The sequence below is a fragment of the Fulmarus glacialis genome, unplaced genomic scaffold, assembly GCF_000690835.1.
Source record: "Fulmarus glacialis isolate BGI_N327 unplaced genomic scaffold, ASM69083v1 scaffold9658, whole genome shotgun sequence".
NCBI lineage: Eukaryota > Metazoa > Chordata > Aves > Procellariiformes > Procellariidae > Fulmarus > Fulmarus glacialis.
In genome coordinates, this window is record NW_009226307.1 from 23,622 (window position 1) to 34,688 (window position 11,067).

Genomic DNA, 11,067 nt, shown 5'->3' on the forward strand with positions numbered 1-11,067 from the left:
AATGTGGATTCCCATATCAGTTCTTCCATCCCCAACATAAACATTTCACAGTCGATCAGTATCCAGTTTAGCTTCAGGCTCTACACAGCTAAATGATCTGATATTTGCTACACTTGGAATGACATTTCTTTTTTAAGGGAACGCCTTGATATTTTACACTATAATTTCTCCAAGAACCTGTACAACGGCACTAGCATCATAGCCATTTAACATAAACAAAGAGTTAAAACCAGTAAAGAAATAGAGCATTTCCATTGCCTATAGTTCTCATTCACAAAGATACATCTGAGCTTGGCAAACACTGTCAGGGACAAGTGGTTAGTTTATTTAAACCTATGCATCAGGAACAATCTTTTCAAGAGGATTGAAAAGTAATCTGAGTAGTTCTCCAAAACCAGCATGTTTAGGCAATTTAGCAAAATCAGTGATTTTTTCCACTTCAGTCTCAATTAGGTCATCTATCATTTACTAACATGAATAAGCTTGTCTTTGCACTACTACAATATCACAAAACACAATGAGAGCAAAACCCTCCTTTTACCATTTAAGCGGGTACTGGTACTCTCCCAAAACTCCCAAACAGCAAGGAAGCACAGCGAGGAAGGTCTCCCGTAGACCGGCTCAAAACTTGAACGTTTTTATACAGGTACACGTACCAAGAAGGAATGCTACCAACACAACTGGTAATTCAACCAGGATACTTTAGGCAGAGTGGCCAGTATTTTCACCTGAAAGGAGTATATTTACTTGGCAGAGAAACTGTGCAAGGGAAGAGAGGAAATCAGACTAGGAGCAAGGAATTTGCATCAAGCATTTGGCATTGCTATGTTTGTACAATATCTTTGTGTTTACATGGCCCTCATCATCAGAGTGCCTGGGCACTTCCTAGCTATTAACCTCATAAAACCTCATCAGGTTGGAATCTGTTATTTCTACTTCACATAAAGGAAAAAGAGAAATGCAGCAGATTAAAGGACTGACTTAGTTGACTTGTTTGGGCATTAAAATGCGATTGTGTGTTAATTCACTTAACTTACTCTGTGCTCACAGGTTCACAAGCCCTAACAGGCATTTCATGCACCCCTCCGCCAGCGGTTTTTATGCTAAGCTCAGTACTGGATGCTGCCTGAGAATGCCATCCAGGCTGGACCCTCCATGGACTGGTGAGTTACTCAGGTGCCACTGAGCTGTTACAGAGCTCAGGGGCTTAGGTGCTCTGAGCATGTGCAAGTTCCCACGTTTAACCAACGACATGGATGTTTGTGGTTCAAAGCAAAATGAAAACTGTGCTGTTCACACCTCCAAACTCGGGCAATCATAGACAGCAAGCAGTCTGGATGCCTCTGCTGGCCATAAGTGCTTAATCCCAACTCCATCTACCAGATGTCTTCATATTACAATGACTTGCATGAGCTTATACTGGGCACCACTGGTTCAGGCAGGAATTGAGCCAATGTTTTTTTTTTTTTTTTCACCAGACCATTTGAATTGCTCTACCCTTTGGATATCACAGTGTTACACAAACTCTTAGGAACACACTGAAAGGCCATTGTTTCCCCAAAAGGACATTGTTTCCCCTCCTCTCCCTTGTACGAATTTGTTGCTTGTAGATCATTATTTACAGCAAGAAAATAAAAGTGAATAAGTCAGCATTATTGTGGGTGTAGTGAGAAGGCTATGAACATTTCTTCCAGGCATGCAAAGTGCATTTAAAAACACCTGAGAGGAAATATCTAATGAGGAGAAAATCTTGCTTCAATCTAAGGACAGAACTGGTAGGCTGGAAGTGCTATGGCTTTTCTGCACATTACCCGTCCCCTTGAGCAAGTGAATCAACTGTTTCATGTCACCATTCATTCCTAAACGTTTTCAAAATGTCTTACAATGTCCCAACATGGAAAATAAGACAGAATTATCTGTAACATAGATACTGTCTGTGTTATCACACAGAGATAAAAGGCCTGCATTAATATGTTAAATTTTGTCTTTGGTTAATAGATTTGTCTACAGTAAAAAGCTTCTTGTGTACATTGATCCCGTCATCATATAGATCATAGAATCACAGAATCATAGAATGGTTTGGGTTGGAAGGGACCTTTAAAGATCATTTTGCCCAACCCCCCTGCCATGGGCAGGGACACCTTCCACTAGATCAGGTTGCTCAAAGACCCATCCAACCTGGCCTTGAACACTTCCAGGGATGCGGCATCAACAGCTTCTCCGGGCAACCTGTGCCAGTGTCTCACCACCCTCATAGTAAAGAATTTTTTCTTTCTATCTTATCTGAATCTACCCTCTTTTCATTGAAAATCATTACCCCTTGTCCTGGCACTACAGGCTCTGGTAAAAAGTCTCTCTCCATCTTTTTTGTAAGCACCCTTTAAGTACTGAAAGGCTGTAAGAAGGTCCTCAGTGATGGCCCACCAGAATTAGCTGTATGCACACCACGCATACAAAAGTGCAAAAATCTAAGAAACACAGAGAATTATTTCAAAAGCGTTTTGATTACTAAGTGGCTTAAAAGAATTCAGAACACGGAGCGCAAAAGCTTGGAGCTAGTGCACTATTCAGGGTTTCTGATCTGATGTTTCTAAGCACAAAAAAAAAGCCTATAATATTCCACCCATAAGGCAAACAGACATCATGCAATTTCTGCTGCAGGCAGGTAATAGCCACAAAAGCTTTCCTGAAACCAGAGCAAAGAGTCTGAGGTACTTTGGAAACACACTCTGGTAGCAGGTATGTTATTAGGAAATCACCTGATTAAGTGTTTATCATTACTATCTTCCAAATACCAACAGTGTCTGATTGGCAAGTTCTTGTGGGGGGGTGGGGGGGGAAAGACCACGATCAGGGAAAAACCCTGGCACCATGGATGAGAGGCACAATCATATACTTTGAAGTGTTAATGTTCCTAAAAGCAAAGTGAAGCTGTAAAAATAGTTGGAGATTCCTGATGTTCTCAGTCTCCAGGTCAATTGAACCCACTGTTGACATTTTCTCTGGCTTTTTTTTTTTCTCTGCTCAGCTAGATGTGAGATGTGGCTCACAAAGAGCACGCTGCAATTAACAATCATTAAAGTGTACCCTTTTGTAAAATACCACGTAGCTTTCACTGCCTAGGAAGCCTCATGACATGCTCTTTGCAGAAACTTTGGTTATATTTCCCATGGCTAATAAAACTCTTTTGTCTGCCTGCTCTTGAAACAGAAAAGATACTTAGGGGAAACCCTGCATGCGTCCTCTCTGGGCTGTTTAAGCACCACCAGCTTAGATGATATAAAGGCATCTGGAGTCTCTGGCCCATTATGCTCATGTTTTGACATCAAATCTTTGACTTGCACAACCTTTTAACTGTAGCTAAGTGCTAGCAAAAAGTGTCCTGAAACTTGCTGAGTGGGTGATAGAATTTTCTGTGGCAGAAGAAGCCACCTTATCCTCAGTCCTAAGTCACCTCTGGCCTTCTTCTTGGCGAGGAAAAGAGGGAAGCCAAACTCCAGTCCTTTCAGGGTTTGTTTACTTTGCTGAGTTCAGCATTTCAACCACAGCAGTGTGATGTGGCTATTCATTTGCCGGACTCAGATTCACTTTAGCAAAGCAAATTTGAAAACAGTTTAGCATCAGCTGAGCTATTTAACCATCCAAATAAATCAAAGTTCATATTGGTGGAACCAAATATTCAGGATCATGATTCTTTAGGTTTTAAGACATTATCTCTTTCTGTATTGCATTACTCCTACTCTATAGCTGTTTGTGGAGACCATAAGCAACATTAGCTGGTGCTGTTAAGCCAAATAAAGAGGAACATTGTTTCCAAGCTTGTTTTGAAGACACCCAGGCTTTTGGGTTTCTTTGTGTTATTGCCACTTGCTTATGACACAGCAAAACACTAAAGTCAAAACAACTTACTCAGCGGAGTAGAGAACAAAGAAACTGGTACAGCATTTAGGATGAAAAAGGACAAAGAAAGATAATAATTCACATGGTCAACAAAATGGACATCTCTCGGGACAGGCTGATGGAGCGAAGGAGTTAGCAGAGAGAGGCAGATGATTGTGATAGATCACAGGGAGAAGAAAAGACAAGACATGCTTACTGAAGCATGTGAGACCCCCAGAAATCACACCAGTCAGCAAAAAATTGAAAAACACACTGCTGGCCCTTTATTAGCTTGTTGCTTTGCCCAAAGCAGCAAGCTAAGTGTAATAAATAACCAAACCAATCAATTATGATGTTTGAAATTAAGGCTACGGCTGAAGCCACCAGCTGCTTTGATAGTGTTTGTTAAATGTGTTCTCACAGCGGCTCACAGGCTCTGCTGCTGCCTTCTCGCCTGTCCTCTCAGAGCTAAGTCCTGCAGGTACTGCTGCTGGTCTGGTGATTCCTCACCCAGGCGAAGCTCCTAGAGAAGCTAAGGAACAAATAAAATAACAACCTTTTTACAGTTAACAACCGATCTTGCCCTGAACAACAAAAAAAGAGTTTCTTAGAATGGAAGCTCAACACAACCAACAAGTTAATCATCAGCACCATGAGCATGGTGCACAGCCTGGATTTACAGCAAGTGCAGAGAGTAAATGGCATACAGGCAAGACAGAAAGTCTTTCAGGCTTCTCATTTGAAAAACCTAGTCAGTCTCCTCAGACTAAGAATGCTCCATATTTTGCATCCATATTTATCTCAGCATGTAGTATATTTTGCATAAATAACACAGGGGAGTGCACAAGCTTTGGAAAAGCCAGGCTTTTCTGCACAGCCGCTCCACTCTCCTCAGCTCAGCTGTACTAACACTGGGCTCGATCTGCAGAAGAGTTTGGCTCCACTGGTTCCTACAAGCACCTCACTGCACTGGTGACAGCAAAGCCAAAGCCAACACAAGCCAAAGGACCACTCCTGGTAGGGAGAACAGTTTTCCAAAGCCCCCCAGTGCAGCACAGGGCAAAGGAGAGAATGGGAAAAGACAGTGTGAGAAGGAACAGCTGAGAAGCACTGATGCCATAACGAACAAGAATAAAAGTGAGAAAGAAAGGGGAGGAAGGTGAGAAAAATACAGAATGAGAGGAGATTAGGAAAAAACAAAGGAAAGCTAAGAAAAAAAGTAAAAGGGACTTGGAATAGGAAAAACAGCTGGAGCTCAGGCAGCGGTTAAGAAGACATTTATATAGCTTGTTTCTTTGCCCTCCTCTCTTTTTGTGGAATCAAGCATAAGATATGTGGTGGTTACATATTCCTCTTTAACCTTCAGGTTTGACAGTCAGACTTATAATAACACAATCTCTAAAATGAGACCTGAGGTTTGCTTTTTCTCCTAATTGAAAAAAAAGCTGAATTCCACCACTGAATTACTCAGGGCTAATTTTGACTCAAGTAAATGTATTGCTTTCACTCCTGTCTCCAGAATAAACTTGACCGTAATTATCTGGATAACTGTCTCTCTACTCTGAAATTATATGATTTCTGTAGAAGTGGGAGAATTGACTGTTGCAGAATTAATCATATTTTTTGTGACATTCAGTGTTATGAAAAGGAGCCTTTCAGCATGAAATAATCACTGGTTTGTCAATCTTCAATAAATCAAGGAAGAGGCACGCAAGATTAAGGAGAATAGAAACAGTAAAACAAACATTAAAAAAAGAAATCATCCGGTTTGTTTTTCTCTTACACCACTGTTCCATTTCAGTGCTGGACAAGGCTTCTGTGTCCCAGCATGGCAGAACATACCAACACAGCAAGAGTCGAGGACTGAAGTGGTTCTATGGTCCTACTGGTGTTGGAAGAGGGTAAAAGCAGCAAGCCTGGATGCAGTATTTTGTACCCGCTCTCCTTGTTTGTAAGGTCAAGTCCTGGACCAGACAGATCCAAGCTGTTGTTCATCTAAGGGCGTGGGACACTTTGAGTGTTGCAGTTATTTAATACCCAAAGACCTAACAGGTTCTCGGGTCTGGAATTGAAATCTAGGATCCTGACTAAAGATCCCAATGGTTCGTAATATCATGAATTCACACCATTTACACATACATACCCGTGTCACTGAGCCGGAGATTGTGGGGCAAGGAGAGAGGGATTCCTGCAAGGCCAGTTCTTGCATGGACTTTGGCAGTTACCTTGTGACCAAAAATTGAACAGCGTTCTGTGTCATTTCTAGCATCTGAAATTATTTCCTATGTGTAAATGCTTTCCTTCCATGGCTTAAAGCTCTTACTCAGGGAATGGAAAACCTGACTTCAGAAATCATCCTCTTCCCGAATGAATGTGAGCTTGCACACCAGGACAGGACTGCAGGTGTGTGAGAACAGAGAACCCTGCACACAGCGCTCTCCACAACCCAGCTGGATCGGGGCTGCTGTGCAGCTAGAAATGTAAAATTAGTAGGTCACAAAGGAACAGAGCCCAAAAGGCAGCTTGATTACATGTTGTTTAAGTGAAGACTCTCAGCCTGTGGCTGGGAGGTCCCGTGGCTCTGCTTCCTGGCCTGTTGATTTATTTGACACAAGACAATAGTTTACAAAAATAAAAAAAGGCACAAGGAGGGACAATTAGGGTAATGCTCACTATTTGAAATTCCCCATCTGGCCCCCTTCTTGACCACTCAGTGATCCACCTTCAATGAGAAAAAAAGGTTTACAAGCCCTCTTCACAGACTGGGAATAAAGACACTCTGCTGGGCTAGGCTGCGAGTTCTTCATGCTGAGAACTGAAGAATCCATACCCAGCCATCCCTGGGTGAAGGGATTAGGATGAAGGATTTAGATGATAAAACAGAGAGCTAGCTGTATTGTGTTTGTGTTTTTTTTTTAGGACCTCAAATGTCCTAAAGTAAGAGGTAGGTGCTTTCACAGCCAGCTCAGTATAGACACATGCGATGGGATACATCCAGTAATACCTGGGGGACCCTGCCTGCTGCCTGACCATTCCTCCAGGTTCAGAGCTCAAACTATGCAGGTACCAGAAGCGGTTCTTTCAGAGGTAATTCAGGTTTCCTCCTTCCCTCAATCAGAATCACCATGTGCAAAGGAGGAATTCAAATGATGGAGAGCTTCCTACCTCTTAAAATTTTGCCACCAGAATGGGAACTGCCTATCAGGAAAACAAAGCATTGTGGTAATCACTTAAAATCCTGGCTGCAAATGCATTTACTTGCTTGGATTTGATACAAACCAGTTATTCTTTGACCCCTCCTGACTGAAGAGCTGTATCAAAGATTTCCAAGATAGAAGCAGATGGTCTACCAAATAGTATTAGTTCCTTCTTAGGAGAACACTTTATATTTTAATTTAGTTCCCAATTGCTCTTAATAGGGAAGAAAAGAAGCTTCCAGCTGAAGCATCACATCTCTTTGAATCCTTCAAGGAAGTGACTAGAAAGACATGTTATAAAATGAAGCAGTTAAACTCAATGTTTGTTCAATGCAAAGAGTCAGCACTTCCTATTCAATGTCTTCCTAATTACCCCTGGTGATCAAAGACTTTCAAGTGATTGCCTGTCCATTCAAACCACTAATAGATGATCACTGGCCCCTCCAGTGGTATAGTAGCTTTCTGGATGCTTGTAATTTCCTGCAGGAAAGGGAAAATGCAGTTTTAAATGGGTATATTTAAATATTTTTATGGGTATTTTTAGGAGGATTTTTTTAAGTGTCAACCTGTAGTAAAAATAAACATAAAGGTGGTGTGGTTTATCCAAGGAGCTGTCTGCTTAAACACAATCTGTAATTTCCTTCACCATCTACACCATTGTGAAAGTAGAATAGAAAATTGAAAGATGGACCTCAGCAACACTTTGCTGCTATTAGGCAGCTTACTGCACTGAAGAAACTTATTTCAGCCCCCACAGCTCTAGTAAATTTTGTCTTAAACATGCTCAGGCCTTTCTCAGTAAAATAGTATTTTCCCTTCTAGATACTCTTTCTGGCAGAGACCATATTACTATAAATATTACTGAGATATTTCTTCAAGATCAAAGTCAATTATAAGATGGTCCCACTGTACCTCTAAATGGAGTTTTAATTTGTGTATATAATATTAGAAATAATGGGTTTCCCATTGGGGTACTCAGTTCAATTAGAGAAATGAGGACAGGCAGCCCTACCAGAGGACCTCCTACCTTGCTTTGCAATTACTAAAATTCTGGGCTAGCCTGTTGTGGACAGTGTAATTTTACAAATGCCGCTTCATTACACACATATAAAATGCGAGACCCTAATTAAAAAGGGTGTAATTTACATAGGTAAATCAACAACCTCTCACATGCTTCCTTCCTTATTATCTCTACCAGATATTGTCAGAAAACCTGCTTTCCCAAATTAATATAATAGGTTGCTTAAAGTCTAAAAAATACAGTTTGCTGTTTAAAAGTCACAAACAATACCTGTCTTCTTCTACCACCCCAGCACAACAGAGGTGGGATCAGAGTTTAAATCTAGCATCCCAGTTTAAAGGTTAAGAGCTAAATATTGTTGTAGAATTTGATGCATGAGCTGATCTGCTGTCTGCTCATCTATCCTTCTGAACACGAACATGATTTTATTATAAAGACAAGTAAATGATTTGAGAGTGCTGCTTGTGATTTAATCCTAAAATCAGCTGAAAACTGCATTAGTTTTGTTAGTCACCATGCACGTTCTAATAGCACCAGAGCCCCAGTTGGGCTGTGCTAGTTGATGTGAGAAAAATTAACAACATGACAAACTCTGAATCCCTCGATGTCCAAAGCATAGGTTAACTTGAGTTTTACTTAGCCTGAGTAAATCTAGCGACTTCAAGAGTGTGATGGAGGTGCTTCAAATTCAGTACAAATTTACACATTTTGTAGATCAGGGCCAGAGTGCTCATCAGCATCGTCAAAACTGACCTCTAAAGCAGAATCCTATTGGCTCGGTGACTTTTTGAAGAGACCTGAAAAAATTAACCTGCACATGTATTCAGGAGCATCTCATTTTTTAACTGCTTCGGACGACAAATGCATGGGTATGTTTAAAGCAGGCTAAGAATGTTTTAATTTATTTTCTAATTTTTCTTTACATAAATTTGAAAAACAAGCAGATTGTTCCAACAGTTCATTTGGAGAGGGAAAAATTCCTTTTTTTTTCCTGTACAAAAGCTCAGCAAATGGATACAAATGTACAGCCTGGGAAAGCTGATAAAGTGGGTGACACAGCACAATTAATGACACTAGAAATTTTTTTCTGTCCAGAGACCATGGGCAAAATCCAGCACAGTACTTTCAGGTACTATAAATCTAAGTGAATGGTTCAGATCGGTGTGAAAAGCTCTCTCAATAACGAAACTTAACACAACCTGATGATTTGTTCCCTTTGACTTAGAACTAAATCCAGCACATATAGATTAAGGCAAGTGCTGGCAAGTGCAACTCACAGTGTTCTCTTAAAAGGCCCACAGCCATCTTATATCTAATTACACCTAAAAAAAGCATTTGCTAAAGAAACTCAAAGTTCGCCAAGTCAAGCACTCAAAAGTGAGCAAAGAACAGAATTAAGATTGCTTGTGTGATTTTAGATCAGCCCCTGTATGCATATGTACTCTGTAATAGTCTTTAATTCCCTCATCACAGGCTATTTTTTTTCCACTGGCCCAATGCTGAGCAGAACAATTGCACAGAAATTGCCACTCAACCCTGGCAACTCCAGCATTGTAGCATGTTCAATTGCTTTCTAGGGATGCCATATGTGCAGCCCGGTTGGTAGCAGTAGGTGGGGGTTGGAAAGGGAAGGAATACACTCAGTGCAGACAATTTTGCTGCCACACTCTAAATAGCATGTGTGAATTCAGATTTTCTAGTTTTGTGGCAGCTGGCTCTGTGCGGATCAAGGATATGATAAAGCACACACTAGTGTTTGTTCTTCCTAATAGAAAAGAGGTGTCATAATTCTCCATTACCTCCACGCTTCTGCAATATGAATATAAAATAACAGTAGATCCAACTGCAAAGTTTTGCATAAGTGAATGACTACATTGGCAGCAGGTATCCAGACCCCTGCTCTCACAAGTCTGTTTAGGGTACCTTCACTTGTGATTATTTAGGCCATGATAATTTTCTTTCATCGTTAAATACGAACGTATCAAAGTGTTTGCTCAGGGACATAGTATACCGCCTTGTCCCTTCAGCCCCAAAGACTACATTTTTAGTACTGAATTAAATGGTACTAAGCAGTGGAACTTGATAGTCTACACATTTATTTGTTAGAAGGGACTCCACCATGATTTTGGCTCTGGTCAGCCAATACCTTCCGAATTCCTGTACACAGTTCAGCTGGCAAGGACCAGAGATCATTCTGGGTTTGGGTGTGACCATCCATAAGAGTTTAACAGTATAGAAATGTACCCATTCTGGACCAGTTGGATGCCCAGAATGGTCCCACATACGTTTCACAACCTGGAGTAGCCCATGATCCAGCTTGACTGGAGAAGGTACACTACTATAAATAAACTATTACTGACCACTTGGATTAATACTGTTTGGAATATCATTACGCTTAGATTGTGGGATTTTTTTTCATCAAAAGCCTCAGGAAGCCCTTTTGATGCTTGATTTCATTATCGTTTCTGCCATAATTAAACGAGATTCTGCTCCACTGATAGTCCAATTAGAGTTTCTTTTGAAATACTTAGTGTAAGCATAGCCATCATCTCTGCTAACTGCCTTGTTCTGCTTTGCTTTTTAAAGAGTCTCTTTGCATAATGAAGTGATGCTACAGTTGTACTAGGCAAGCAAGGTGCGATGTTGCTGCTGTGTTATGTGCTACCATATTTGAAAACAGCTAACATATGCTATTCTCATCATCCTTCTAGGCAAAAGCTTCTGACTGCAATAAGGACAGGCTTGGAAGTTAAAGTATGATAAAATCAAATAAAGAGAAAGATAGGAAAAGCTGGTGTTGGTGGAAGAGTTTATTAGTTTTTCACTTAAACACAGAGATTCAACAACCCCTAAATATCTATTTATTGAGCATCAGATTCTGATATCTCACAGTGAATTGCATAAGTGGTCCTTTTGGAGCTTTTAAGTTTCAGCATAAACAGTGGTGTTGAAATCTTGTCACAGAGGGAA

General features: G+C 40.7%; 1 protein-coding gene across 1 annotated transcript in view; it reads right to left on the reverse strand.

The window, feature by feature from the left end:
* Positions 1 to 11,067, reverse strand: part of LOC104080388 (teneurin-4-like) — a gene marked incomplete at both ends in the record, with an annotated part of 38,085 nt that overhangs the window by 10,041 nt on the left and 16,977 nt on the right. The gene's annotated exons all lie outside the window — the stretch shown is intronic.